The sequence below is a fragment of the Cetorhinus maximus genome, chromosome 1 (genome assembly GCF_964194155.1).
Source record: "Cetorhinus maximus chromosome 1, sCetMax3.hap1.1, whole genome shotgun sequence".
In the NCBI taxonomy this organism is placed as follows: domain Eukaryota; kingdom Metazoa; phylum Chordata; class Chondrichthyes; order Lamniformes; family Cetorhinidae; genus Cetorhinus; species Cetorhinus maximus.
In genome coordinates, this window is record NC_135879.1 from 862,702 (window position 1) to 877,805 (window position 15,104).

Below are 15,104 nucleotides of genomic sequence, written 5' to 3' on the forward strand. Positions count from 1 at the left end.
TGTTTCCCTCTGGGATTTTTAAGTAACTCAGCTTTTCCAACTGCTGTGCCATAACAGTCCACATGTTTCTTTGCAATGTTGAATAAGGTTCCTTGAAAAATAAATTGCAGCAATCAAGTAGATAATTGTGTAGCACAGTATAATAGCCTGTGCACAGGAGGAATCCATAGATAAATCATTTATATACCTTCAGCCATCAATATTTCAGCTTCTATCTGTTTCAGTAGGAGCTGGGTTACTATTTAACTGGTTAGGGGTTCAGCTCAGTGAAATACACCCCAAAGAATAATAATATTCTGTACAGTACTCACCAAGCCTCTGGGTTGTAAATGTGAAAAGTTTTACAATAAAATATCACTATGATTGGTCTATAAATATTTAAAATGAGTTAATTCACACACAATTAACAATTATGTGATCATATAACAACAAGGCATCAATCATACATTGAAACATTGATTATCATTCTGCAAGCAAATTGCTGACACAATTTGTGCATTTCTATTGAGTATACGTGGTGGGGGGAGAGGGGGAGGCTGCAGTCAGGAGTGTGTGTGAGGACAGAGTATATTTGGTAAAATATCTCCAGCTGTTACTTTAGGGGACTCTGGCAAAAATAAAAGGTCACTGTGTTTGAAAATACACATATATTTAGCTCCCCTAATCCCAGCAATCTTCATTGTAAATCTGCTATTGTAGATTCACTAAGGACTAAGAAAAGAATAGAAGCTGAATTAATAATATATGCACATCTTTCACATGGCGCTAAAGGTGTGCGCTCAACAAACTAGAACGCCAACTGCATTTTGTCTCATAAATACAAGCCTACCTTTTCCTGTTTCATTGCTTTGGAATTCATAATCAGAATAAACTTCTTTGTCCTCTCACAGAACATTAACATTCTATGTCAGACTGTTATATCGATCAGAAATGGGTGACGTCTGTTGTCCATGGTTTCAGATTGCACAGAAACAGAATAATGAACATTATTACAATATTATTGGGTTACACACCATGACTCAAAGCTTGAATTTAATCAAGACAACTCTGTAATATTGATAAGTGCTCATTTTAACCCTCACATTAGTTTACAACTCTTTGTGCTTCATTTTCTTCTTTATTGTATATATTAGCAGTTGTGCATTTTAGTTAACATGCCAAAAGTTAACTTTTGTGTAAGTAGACTTTATACCAATACCCTTAGCTTTAATCTAAAGTTTGCTCTCTTAATTGGCTGAGTCAGAAGGCTGTGGGATCAAGTCCCACTTCAGGGACTTGAACACGTAATCTATGCTGATACTCTCACGGAAGTGCTGCACTGCCAGAGGTGTGGTCATTCCAATGAGACTTTAAATGGAAGCTCAGGTGGCCACCATTTTGAAGAAAAGTGGAGTTGTTTGCCTCAGGGAATAGGACAATATTTATCTTCAAAAATTCACATCTCTGAAACCAATCATTATCACAATGCTGTTTGTTGGACCTTGCTGTGCACAATTTGGTTGCCAGGTTTCCAACATTGTAACAGTGACTACACTTCTAAAAGTATTTCATTGGCTGTGAAGCACTGCAGGGTGTCCTGAAATAGTGAAGAGCACTTTATAAATGCAAGTCTTTCTGTCCCAGGCCTCCTTCCACTCATCCTTAATTATTTTAACACCCTGCTCATAACATGTCTTAACTCCACTCCATAGAAGAACTCCAGTGTAAGTTTTCCCATTTTCCACAAATGAGGGAACTCTGTCTGCTACCGCCAAGTAATGATGAATGGGAGGCAGGATCATTGTGTGGAATATTACTCACTAATGACTGAGTTAAAACGATTCATGCAAAGTTTGACATTTGGCAGAAAAGTTTAGTTTGATTTAAGCCTAGGACCCAGAGTGGAGGACATCTCACTAACCCAATATAATCCCAAATGGCCCATTGAACAATTTTCAACATTTCAGAAATTTTAAAGCAGCATCACTCCTTTTTCAAACAAAGGGTAGTGAAAATCTAGAAATCCCTCTCCCAAAAGGCTGTGGATGGTGGGGATTGATTAAAATTTTCAAGACTAAGATCAATAATTTTTTATTGGGTAAGGGTATCAAGAGATTTGGGGCAAAAGTGGGTAAATTGAATTGAGGTACAAGATCAGCCATAATCTAGCTGAATGGTGGAACAGGTCTGAATGACTGAATGACCTATTCCTGTTCCTGATGTTCCTAGAAATACATTTTCAGCAATGTGTGAAATTCAAGAGTGAGAAGAAGTCGTGGACATTTTGATTGAATTCAATTCACTGTGAAGATGTGAACTAAGTCTGCTGTATGGATTAGATTGAACAATGGAACAAACATCACTCAGTCACGAAGATGACAATTAAACAAAACTTTCTCTGGGGAACATAGAAATGTAGAGAACCCAACCCAGCACCAGAGATTAAACAGAATGCACAGTTCAATTTGGTTTGGAGGATCAAAATGTAGGATTAGTTTGGGTGGGGATAAGAAGTAGCAGAGGAACGAGTTAGCGGGAGTAGTTTATAAACCCGGGATAGTAGTCACACTGGAGGGCAGGGTATAAATCAAGAAACAATGGGGGCTTGTGAAAAGCACTGGATTCAGCCCACATGTGTTTCTTTGTCATGTTGAATAAGGTTCCTTGAAAAAGAAGTCACAGCAGCCAGGTAGATGCCAGAACTGCAACTCTACTGGAACAGTATGGGAGATGGTGGCGTAGTGATCATGTCACTGGACTAGTAATCCTGAGACCCAAGTTAATACTCTGGGGTCATGGGTTTAAATCCCACCATGGCAGCTGGTGGAATTTAAATTCAATTAATAAAAGTCTGGAATTGAAAACTAGTTTCAGTAACGGTGACCATAAAACTATCATCAATTGTTGTTAAAGATCCATCCAGCTCACTGAGGGAAGGGAAATCTGTCATCCTTATCTGGTCTGGCCTACATGTGACTTCAGATCCACAGCAAGGTGGTTAACTATGAACTGCATTCTGAAAGGGCCTTGTAAGTCACTCAAGGGCAATTAGGGATGGGTAACAAATGCTGACCTTGCCAGCAATGTCCGCATCCCATCAAAGAATAAAAAATTCATGGGAGAGTTTAATCTTCCTGTAGGTTGGATGAGTCAAATTGACAAAGGGAGTCTGGAGGACAAATGTATTTGGGACAGTTTCTGAGAACAACGGGTGGAATTTTCAGAGCCGGCTGGCAGCGGGTGTGATAGGTGGTGTGCGTGGAAAATATGGCACAACCTGCCTCACAACGTGAAGGCAGCTCACAATTGTCCCCTCAGCCCGCCAAAAGCAGGCCGCGTTTCCCGCCATTGGTCAGCAGGGAGCTAATTGTAATACATTAGCATATAATTAAAAGGCCATCCCACTAGGCTTCTGGAACCCGGCCGTATTGTCCGTCCATGTCAGCAGGTAAGCACGCCAACGTGTTTCACAACGGCACACGGCAGCCTTCACTCTGGGGGAACTGAGGTGAGTGTGCAGCAGCGTTCTCCACAGCTCACCCATTGTTTACAGGCCTCAGGGGCGTGGGGAGCTGGGGCAACTGATGCCTGGCCCCAGGGGCGACTGCTGAGGTGGGGGGGGAGCATGGTGTCCGGGGGCAAGTGCCGGCCAGCCTCTGAGGTGACTGCTGAAGGGAAGGGGGTGTCTGGGGGCGAGTGCTGGTCAGCCTCTGAGGTGACTGCTGAGGGAAGGGGGCGGGGTCAAGTACTTACCTGGCGCTGCATCTCACGCACAGGCAATCGAGGTGGGGGGTCAGGGTAAGCGAGGGGAGTGGTCACACATTAGGGACACCTGTATAAACTGACCATACCTCTGCAACTGAGACAGATCAGGGACAGTCACAGTGATATGACTGGGGTCAGGCTCCTAGCCTGCTCGCCCATGCAAGCAACGCAGAGGCACCAAAGGGCACCAAGCGCTCCATACCTTAACCCCTCCACCCCCACTCACCCGCTCCCTCACACCCACCCCCCAGCTCAGACCTTTAGAGTCCGCCACCACTTTACTGGACTGCAGAGCAGTTGGACTGCACACGTTGTACAATCTCCTCGCCAACACTGGCCAGGTAGCAGTCACTGCTGGAGGTGCTCACAGCCCCTTCCAATCTCAGCATCCTGGTTTGGACCAGGGTCCCCCATGTTGCAGGTTGACAGGGCAGCCATGTAGTGCACTCATCTCTGGCCATCCGAGGGGTGACCAGCACTCTCCGGGAAGCATTAAGGGGTGGTCACACAGGGCCAGGAAAAGTGCTAAGTACAGCCATGATAACCACATCTCTCCCTCTCTTTCATGCTGTAGGAGGACCACGTCAGGACCATGGATCCTGGTGAGCTAGCTGTCTGCCTGATGGCCTACAGAGAGCAGAGATGATGGAGCAGAGAGTGACTGAGGCTCCTGGCCGCACAAAGGCAGGAACAGCAACCTCAGGAAGAGGGGGCAGCAGGGGCTCCCGCACACATTGCCCAGGAGTGACAGTGAGCCACGGCTGGTCGGCGCCTAGTGACACCCAGGGTCTATAGACGCCGCCTGCCATTCCTGCAGATGACTGAGAACCAGTGTCGCTGACGACTGCATATGTCTAGGGACCTGGTCACTCACATCTGCCACTTACTGCAGGACTTGGCGCCAAGGGGACATAGAGGATATGCACTGCCAGCGGCTGTGAAAGTGACCATGGTGCTCAATTTCTATGCCAGTGGCTCCTTTCAGGGCTCCACCCACAGGTGACCTCTGTGGGATTTCACAGTCCGCCACCCACAAATATATCCATGAGGTCACGGATGCATCTTCTCTATGGCAACAACTTTGTGCATTTCGCCTGGGACCGGGACAGCCAGGATACAAGGGCCATTGGATTCGCCCTGATCTCGGGATTCCCACAGGTGCAGGGTGAGATTGACTGCACTCATCTGGAGCTCAGGTCTCCATCGCTACACTCAGTGAACTTCATCAACCACAAGGGCTTCCACTCACTGAACGTGCAGCTGGTCTGCGACCACCAGAAACGTATCCTACAGGTATGTGCACGGTTTCCAGGGAGTGTGCACGATGCCTACATCCTGAGTCACTCGCAGATCCCTGCAGCTTTCCAGGGTCCACAAAGGCTGCAGGGCTGGCTCCTTGGGGACAAGGGCTACCCGCAGAGGCCATGGCTGATGACACCCGTGCGGTGGCCTCAGACTGCAGCAGAGTGGCGCTACAATTAGGCTCATGCTGCAGCTCACAATTTGGTGGAGCAGACCATCGGGATGCTGAAGATGTGGTTCCGGTGTCTGGACCGGTCTGGTGGAGCCCTGCAATAAAGTCCACAGAGGGTGTCACACATCGCTGTCCTCTGCTGCATCTTTTACAACCTGGCGCTGCAACGGGGAGAGGAGCTGGCTGAGGAGGAGATGGAGGAGTTGGAGGTCTCCTCCGATGAGGAGAACGCCAATGGGGATGAGGGTGAGCAGGTCCTCGGTGGTGACAACGACAGGGATGAGGCTCTCGCACTGACCAGACAAGACAGGCACACTCATGAGGACCTCATAGCTGCCAGATTTGTGGCGGATGATGACAACATGCAGTGAGGTGTCCCCGTAGATCCTCACATCACAGTTGTGAACGTTTGACTCCGGTCTAGCTTATCTCAGCACCAATACCCTCTGTGAGAATGCTCCTGTCATGGAGATGCAGTGGAGGCCCTAATAGTTGCTTGATCACAGGAGGATGATGACAGCATGTGGTGAGGACACTCCATAGATCTTCACATAGCCTCTGAGAATGTGTGACTCCTGTCTGGCCGAGGGCAGCTCACTTGCGTTCTGTGATCAGGGTCATATCATAGAGACGCAGCCATGAAACTTCAGTCGCATCTGATGCTGTGTCCGCCTTCAGCACCTCAGCCCTTCAGGAGCTGGTGCACAGCATCACTGGTCACAGATGCTGGTGTGATGGGGGCCAGCCCCACCTTAAAGGTGCTGAGAGCACACAGAGAATGAGAGAACTCTGTGGTGCCTGCCCACTACATTCTGGCAGCAATAACCAGCACCGCTGAGGTGCAGGTACCAGTAATGTTTCCAGGGAGTGTGAGGCTGGACCATCACTTTGGCCTGAAGGCTGCACAGACACAGGGAAGAGGCTCTCGACTGAGACACCTGCCTATTATCTTGTGCAGAAAGATTTCACATCTGAGTGACAAGACACTGCTCATCAGAACAAGGAGCCACAGGCAGAGTGAGATTATTGACAATAGTGAACAGTATGTACAAGTGACCAACACCCGTGCCCAGGCTGTGCAACTACTTTTACCTAACTTCTCTAACCCTGCCACTACGTCTTGGTGCTCCCCGGACATCCACAGCGGAGGTGGAGGCAGCCTGCTGACTGCGACGCCCTGTCTGTGATGAGTTTGGCGGGCGTCCTCTGAAGGGCCAAGACTTGGAGGGCCCCAGCCTGCTTTTGGAGTTCTGCTGTGTGGCAGTGGCCCCTCCTCGGCCTGTGAAGCTGGATCTGCGGAGGCACAGGAAGATATGATTCGGATGGGCCGGTCACTCCCGGAGCCTGCACCTGCTGATCCTCCTCCTTATGGGCACCCAAGAGCCCGTGGCTGACTCCATGAGCGGAAGGAGTGAGATTGAGCTGCCCATCACCCCTCTCATGAACACACTGTTGAGGGCCAACTATGGCATCAGTGATGGAGTTGAGCCGGTGCAGCAGTGCAGGAGTGACGTCCTGGACCAAGGTCCCCATGGCAGCCGCCATCCTACCAGTGTTAACCATAGAACCATGGAAAAGTTACAGCACAGAAGGAGGCCATTCAGCCCATCTTGTCCATGCCAGCCCGAGGACACCCAGGTGCCCTTTCTAATCCCACCTTCCTGCATCCGGCCCATAGCCCTGCAGCTTACAGCACTTAAGGTGCAGATCCAGGTACTTTTTAAAAGAGTTTAAAGTTTCTGTCTCTACCACCAACTTGGGCAGCGAATTCCAGACACCCACTACCCTCTGCATAAAAAAGTTCTTCCTCATGTCCCCCCTGCACCTTCTGCAACTTATCTTGAATCTATGTTCCCTGGTTCTAGAATTCTCCACCAAGGGAAACAATTTTATTCTGTCCATTCTATCTATTCCCCTCATCATTTTGTACACCTCAATCAAGTCACCTCTCAGCCTTCTTTGTTCTAAGGAAAATAACCTCAACCTATCCAATCTCTCCTCGTAGCTACACTTTTCGAACTCTGGCAACATTCTTGTAAACCACCTCTGCACTCTCTCCAGAGCTATTACGTCCTTCCTGTAATGTGGTGACCAGAACTGCGCACAATATTCCAGTTGTGGCCTCACCAGTGTTTTATACAATTCCAGCATTATATCCTTGCTTTTGTATTCTATACCTCTGCCAATGAAGGAGAGCATTCCATATGCCTTCTTTACAACCTTGTCTACTTGAACTGCTGCCTTCAGGGACCTGTGTACTTGTACGCCAAGATCTCTCACTTCATCTACCCCTCTTAGTATATTCCCATTTATTTTGTAATCCTTGTAACTGTTTGATCTCCCTAAATGTATGACCTCACACTTCTCTATGTCAAAATCCATCTGCCACTTTACCGCCCACTCCACCAACCCATCTATATTGTTTTGGAGATTATGGCTATCCTCTACACTATCCACTACTCGGACAATCTTTGTGTCATCTGCAAATTTCCCAATCGTGCCCCCCCACATTCACCTCCAAATCGTTAATATATAACACAAACAGCAAGGGTCCCAACACCGAACCCTATGGAACACCACTTGAGAAAACTTTCCATTCACAAGGGCATCCATCGACCTTTACCCTTTGTTTCCTGTTACAAAGCTAACCTTTTATCCAGTTTGCCACATTACCCTGAATCCCATGGGTTTTTACTTTCCTGACCAATCTGCCATGTGGGACCTTGTCAAATGCCTTGCTAAAATCCATGTACACAACATCCACTGCACTACCCTCATCAACCCTTCTTGTCACTTCCTCAAAGAATTCAATCAAATTTGTGAGGCAAGGCCTTCCTTTAACAAATCCATGCTGACCATCCCTGACTAGTCCATGCCTTTCCACATGACAGTTAATCCTATCTCTCAGGATTGATTCTACTAATTTGCTCACCACTGATGTAAGACTAACCGGCCTATAATTGTATGGCATTTCCTTTGAACCCTTTTTAAACAATGGAACTACGTTTGCATTTCTCCAGTCCTCCAGTACCTCCCCTGTATCTAGTGAAGATTGGAAAATCATCCTCAGAGCATCTGCTATCTCCTCCCTGACTTCCTTCAGCAGCCTCAGAAACAATCCATCTGGCCCTGGTGACTTATCAACTTTCAAGGATTTCAACCCTTCGAGTACTTCCTCTCTCTTCATGACTATCCCGTCCAACATCTCCCAGTGTTCCTCCTGGACTACTATACCTACATCCTCCCTTTCCTTTGTAAACATGGAGACAAAATATTCATTCAAAACCCTTCCCACAGCCTCTGCATCTACACACAAGTTTCCGTCTTCATCTCTGATAGGTCCCACTTTTTCCTTAACTAACCATTTAGCATTAATGTATTGGTAAAACATCTTTGGGTTATCTTTAACTTTACTTGCTAGTCTTTTTTCATGCCCTCTCTTTGATTTCCTTACTTCCTTTTTTACTTCGTCCCTGCACTTCCTATATTTGCCTAGGCTATCTGCAGTGCTTAGTTCTTTGTGCCTATCGTACCCTTGCTTTTTCTGTTTGATCTTCCCCTTTATTCCTCTAGACAACCAGGGAAGTCTAGATTTGGCAGTACCACTCTTATTTTTGTAGGGGACAAGTCTACTTTGTACAATTAGGATCTTGCTTTTTAGTGCTTCCCACTGGTTTTCCACTGTTTTATCCTCCAGCAGTGCTGTCCAGTCCACCTCAGCCAAGTCCCTTCTCATTTCTGCAAAATTTGCCTTCCCCCAGTTCAAGACTTTTACTCCTGCCGTATCTCTGTCCTTTTCCATGGTAATGCGAAATCTAACTGAATTATGATCACTGTCCCCGATATGGTCGCCAACTGTCACTTCACCCACTTGCCCTTCTTCGTTCCCCAAGACTAGGTCTAGAATTGCATCTCCTCTCGTTGGGTTTGTCACCGATTGGTTGAAAAAATTTTCCTGGACACACTGCATGAATTTTTCTCCCTCAGTGCCCCTTATATTGTTTGAATCCCAGTTGATATTAGGATAGTTGAAGTCTCCTACTATTATTGCCCTCTTGTTCTTACAAGCAGAAATTTGCCTACATATTTGTTCTTCTATCTCCCTTTCACTATTTGGGGGTCTGTAGTATACTCCCAGTAGCATGACTGCCCCTTTTTTATTTCTAAGCTCAATCCATAAAGCCTCGTTTGTTGACCCATTTAGTATATCATCCCTTCTCACAACTGGAATTGATTCTTTAACCATTAGCGCTACCCCCCCTCCTTTTTTATCTCCTACTCTATCGTGTCTGAAGACTCTATAACCAGGGATATTAAGCTGCCAGTTTTGTCCCTCCTTTAGCCAGGTCTCCGTTATAGCAATGACATCCTGCTGCCATGTGTCTACCTGTGCCCTTAACTCATCTACCTTGTTTGTAATACTCCTTGCATTGAAGTATAAACAGTTTAACCCCGTCAATTTCCCTTGCTGGACACTTTGTAAACTTTACTTCTCCTGTAACTCCATGTCTATCACAACGTCCCTAGCTAATGTTCTACCTCCATTTTTCTGATCTGAATCTGACCTATCTGATCCTACTCCTGGGATTCCATCCCCCTGCCACACTAGTTTAAATACTTCCCAACAGAACTAGCAAAAGCCCCCACCAGGACACTGGTCCCAGCTCTGCCTGGGTGCAGCCCGTCTGGTTTGTACAGGTCCCACCCTTCCCCAGAACCGGTCCCAGTGCCTCAAGAATCTGAATCCCTCCTGGCTACACCGTCTCTCCAGCCATGTGTTCATTTGGTCTATCCTCTTATTCCTGCTCTCGCTAGCACATGGAACTGGGAGTAATCCTGAGATTACTACATTTGAGGTCCTGCATTTTAATTTATCTCCTAACTCCCTGTACTGAGCTTGCAGGTCCTCATCCCTTAGTTTACCTATGTTGTTGGTACCAATGTCCACCACGACCACTGGCTGCTTACCTTCCCTCCCCAGAATGTCCTGCAGCCGCTCCGTGACATCCTGGACCCTGGCACCAGGGAGGCAACATACCATCCTTGATTCATGTTTGCAGCCACAGAAGCGTCTGTCTGTGCCCCTAACTATTGAATTCCCTATCACTATAGCCCTGCCACTTGTTTTCCTCCCGCCCCTCTGAGCAGCAGAGCCACCCACGGTGCGGTGAACTTAGCTGTTGCTGCTTTCCCCTGAGAGGCCATCACCCCCGACAGTATCCAAAGCGGTATATCTGTTAGAGAGGGGGATGACCACAGGGGACTCCGGCACTACCTTCCTGAGTCTTTTACTGTTCCTGATGGTCACCCATTCCCTTTCTGCCTGTGTAATCTTCACCTGCGGTGTGACCACCTCACTAAACGTGCTATCCACGACTTGCTCAGCATTGCGGATGCTCCACAATGAGTCCACCCGCAGCTCCAGCTCCGAAATCCGGTTAGCTAGAAGCTGCATTTGGACATACCTTCCGCACACATGGTCACCAGGGACGTTCATTTCCCACATCCTGCAGGAGGAGCATATCACAGGTCTGAGTTCTCCTGCCATGACGTCCCTCTCGATTAAGCTAGTTACTCCCTTAAAAAATACGCTCGCTCAGGGTCTTATTTATGTTAGTTAGGAACCTTGTTTCTTGACTAATTATACTTGTACAGTACTACTCTATACTTTTTTTTAGCTCCTACCTCAGTATTAAGCAATGAATAACTTTAATAGATTGAAAAAAAACTCACCAGGGTTTACTCACCAATCAGCTGCTTTTTTTAAAATCCACTTTCAGAAGAGTGTCCCTCGCAGGTCTGGTGCACTCCTGAAGGTACTGCCTCTCCATCTCTCTCTTTTTTGGTTTGAGGAGGAGGGAGGGATGGAAACACTACAGCAATGTAATGTTTGGGGCTATTCCATTCTTTGACAGTGGGTCCTCTTTGATCCCCTTCTGAATCGCGGTGTCTGCGGTGACTTCTCCCAGAATGCTTCAGTCACTTCTCACTAACGCCCTCTGTTAGATGCTCTTCCTCCTGTTGAATGCAAGAGTCCTTCTCCTCGATCCCCTTCTGAGTCACAGTGACTTCTCCCGGAATTTTTTTTTTGAAAAATATACTTTATTCATAAAATATCTGGAAGAACATTCCAAAACATTTCAAAATCGCCATCACAAAAGTATAATCAGATTCAACTTTTACACATGGATCACGAGGTGCATCAATACAATCAATGAATATTACAATCATTTCAATATGGTCAATGCAGACAATCAGACAATGGGGTTGGAGTTATCAACATACATCATGTTGCACTCTGAGGTGCTTCAATACAATTATAATACAATTAGTATTCAATACATACATTCATTTTGAGCTGTACAGCCCGAGGGGCTCTCAACAGTTCCCAGCCCCTCGGTGCGCTGTGGCAGAAAGGTCTTAGACAGCGACCTTTCCCCATTGCGCCTTTGTGGCGGCTGCCCCAAGCTTTAGTGCGTCCCTCAGCACGTAGTCCTGGACCTTGGAATGTGCCAGTCTGCAACACTCGGTCAGGGACAACTCTTTGCACTGGAAGACCAACAAGTTTCGGGCAGACCAAAGAGCGTCTTTCACCGAGTTGATGATCCTCCAGCTGCAGTTGATGTTTGTCTCGGTGTGTGTCCCTGGGAACAGCCCGTAGAGCACAGAGTCCTGTGTCACAGAACTGCTCGGGATGAACCTCAACAGAAACCACTGCATCTCTCTCCAGACCTTCTTTGCAAAGGCACAATCCACAAGGAGGTGAACAAAGGTCTCGTCCCCACCACAGCCACCTCGAAGGCAACGTGCAGAGGGGGTGAGACTCCTGGCGTGTTGGAAGGATCTGACGGGGACGGCCTTTCTCACCACCAGCCAAGCTACGTCTTGGTGCTTGTTGGAAAGTTCTGGCGATGAGGCATTCTGCCAAATGACTTTGACAGTCTGCTCAGGGAACCATCCCACAGGATCCACCCCCTCCTTTTCCCGCAGGGCCTCTAAGACGTTACGTGCCGACCACTGCCTGATGGACTTGTGGTCAAAGGTGTTTCTCTGCATAAATTTTTCCACGAGGGACAGGTGGTACGGCACGGTCCAACTACTTGGAGCGTTCCGCGGCAGTGTGGCCAGACCCATCCTTCGCAACACCGGGGACAGGTAGAACCTCAGCACGTAGTGACACTTGGTGTTTGCGTACTGAGGGTCTACGCACAGCTTGATGCAGCCGCACACAAAGGTGGCCATCAGGATGAGGGCGATGTTGGGCACGTTTTTTCCCCCTTTATCTAGAGGCTTGGACATCGCGTCCCTGCGGACACGATCCATTTTCGACCTCCAGATAAAGCGAAAGATGGCTTGGGTGATCGCCATCGCGCAGGAGTCTGGAATAGGCCAGACCTGCGCCACGTACAGCAACAGCGAGAGTGCCTCACACCTGATGACCAGGTTCTTACCCGCAATGGAGAGGGAGCATCGCTCCCACATGCCCAGTTTTCTTTTCACCATGGACACTCGCTCCTTCCAGTTTCTAACACGTGCCCCGGTCCGTCCGAACCATATCCCCAGCACCTTCAGGCCGTCAGCCCTGACAGTGAAGGGGACAAAGGATCGGTCAGCCCAGTTCCCAAAGAACATGGCCTCGCTCTTCCCACGATTTACCTTGGCTCCCGAGGCCAGTTCGAACTGGTCGCAGATGTGGATCAGTCTGCGCACTGATAGCGGATCCGAGCAGAAGACGGCGACATCGTCCATGTACAGGAGGGCTTTGACCTGAGTGCCTCCACTGCCTGGGATCGTCACTCCTCTTTGCCCGGATCCTTCCTGATGGACTCTGCAAAGGGTTCTATGCAACACACAAACAGGACAGGGGAGAGAGAGCCCTGCCTGACTCCAGATTTAATCGGAAAGCTATCTGATTCCCACCCATTGATTGAGACTGCGCTACTGATGTTAGTGTAGAGCAGTTGGATCCAATTGTGAATTCTCTCCCCAAACCCCATTTTGGAGAGCACATCCACCATGTAGGTGTGTGATATTCTGTCAAAGGCCTTCTACTGATCCAAGCTGATGAGGCAGGTATCCACACCCCTGTCCTGTACATAGGCAATCGTATCCCTGAGCAGCGCGAGGCTGTCAGAGATCTTCCTGCCCGGCACAGAGCAGGTCTGGTCAGGGTGAATCACCAATTCCAGAGCGGATTTGACCCGATTGGCGATGACCTTGGACAGAATCTTATAGTCCACATTCAACAGTGAAATGGGTCGCCAATTTCTAATTTCCTCCCTTTCCCCCTTGTGCTTGTAGATGAGGGTGATGATGCCTTTCCTCATGGATTCTGACATGCTGCCAGCGAGAAGCATACTCTCATACACTTCTAGCAGGTCTGGGCCGATCCAGGCCCACAGAGCCGAATACAAATCCTCCGGCAAGCCGTCGCTTCCGGGAGTTTTACTCTTCTCGAAGGACTCAAGGGCCTTGGTCAGTTCATCAGCAGTTAGCGGTTTGTCCAGGCTCTCCCGTGTACTGTCGTCTAAGACCTCTCCGTGATAGAGGACAGGAAGGACTGGGAGGCCGTGCTGTCTGTGGGCTTCACGTCATACAATCCGGCATAAAAGGATTTGCTGATCCTCAAAATGTCGGACTGTGATGACTTTACTGAGCCGTCTTCTTCCTTCAGGCTGCTGATCACAGAGCTCTCTCAGTGTGCCTTTTGGAAGGAGAGACGTGAACACGTCTCATCCTGCTGCACGGAGCGGACTCTGGACCGGAAGATGATCTTGGAGGCCTCCGAGGCAAAGAGTGAGGCTTGCTGGCTCTTCACCTCTTGGAGTTCCTCCTTGACATCGACCCCCATCGACTGCAGCCGGAGCAGATTTTGCATGTTTTTCTGGAGTCGGGACATTTCCCTCTGTTCCATTCTAGCTTTCTGGGTACCTTTGAGGATGAAAAACCTCTTGATGTTTCCCTTGATCGCTTCCCACCAGTGTGTCAGGGACTCAAAGAGGGGTTTCATGGTTCTCCAACCTTTGTAATTCCTCTTGAGCTCCTCCATGTTCTCTGGGGTCAGCAGTTACACGTTTAGCTTCCATGCCCCCCTGCCCACCCTCAGGTCTTCCTCTAAGTGACAGTCAGCCAGTAGGAGGCAGTGGTCAGAGAAGAACACTGGCTTGACGTCGGTGGATCTGACTGCGAACGCACGGGACACAAACAGGAAGTCTATCCTGGAATGGATGGACCCGTCTGGCCGCGACCAGGTGTATCTACGCTGCGCTCCGTCTGCAGGGTTGCTGAAGACGTCGTGCAGCTTGGCATCCTTAACTGTTTCCATCAGGGATCTGGACATAGTGTCCAATCTGCTGTCGGCCCTGCCGGATCATCCAGCCGCATTGATGATGCAGTTGAAGTCACCACCCAGAATGACTGGCCTGGAGGTCACCAGCAGCAGTGGGAGCTGCTGAAACACTGCCAGCCGCTCGGCCTTTTGTGCCGGGGCGTACACGTTAATTAACCGGAGTGGAGCATTCTTGTACATTACGTCTGCTACAAGGAGGCTCCCGCCCACCACCTCCTTAACCTCGGAGACGGTGAAGTTGCCTCCCCGCAGCAGAATACCCAGGCCGGAGGAACGAGAGTCATTTCCGCCCGACCAGATCGATGGCCCATGGGACCCACCGTCGTGACCATTGCCTGTAGGAGCTGAGGTGCGGAATCGCACACTCCTGCAGAAACAACAGGTCAGCTTTGACCTTGGCAAGGTAGTCCAAGGTCGCAACACATCGCGTAGTAGATTTAATGCTACGCACATTTATGGATACAATCTTTACACCCATTTTAAAGCACTTAGTCTCTTACCAAACATGTTGTCTTTGAGAGTCCCAGACCCATAGTG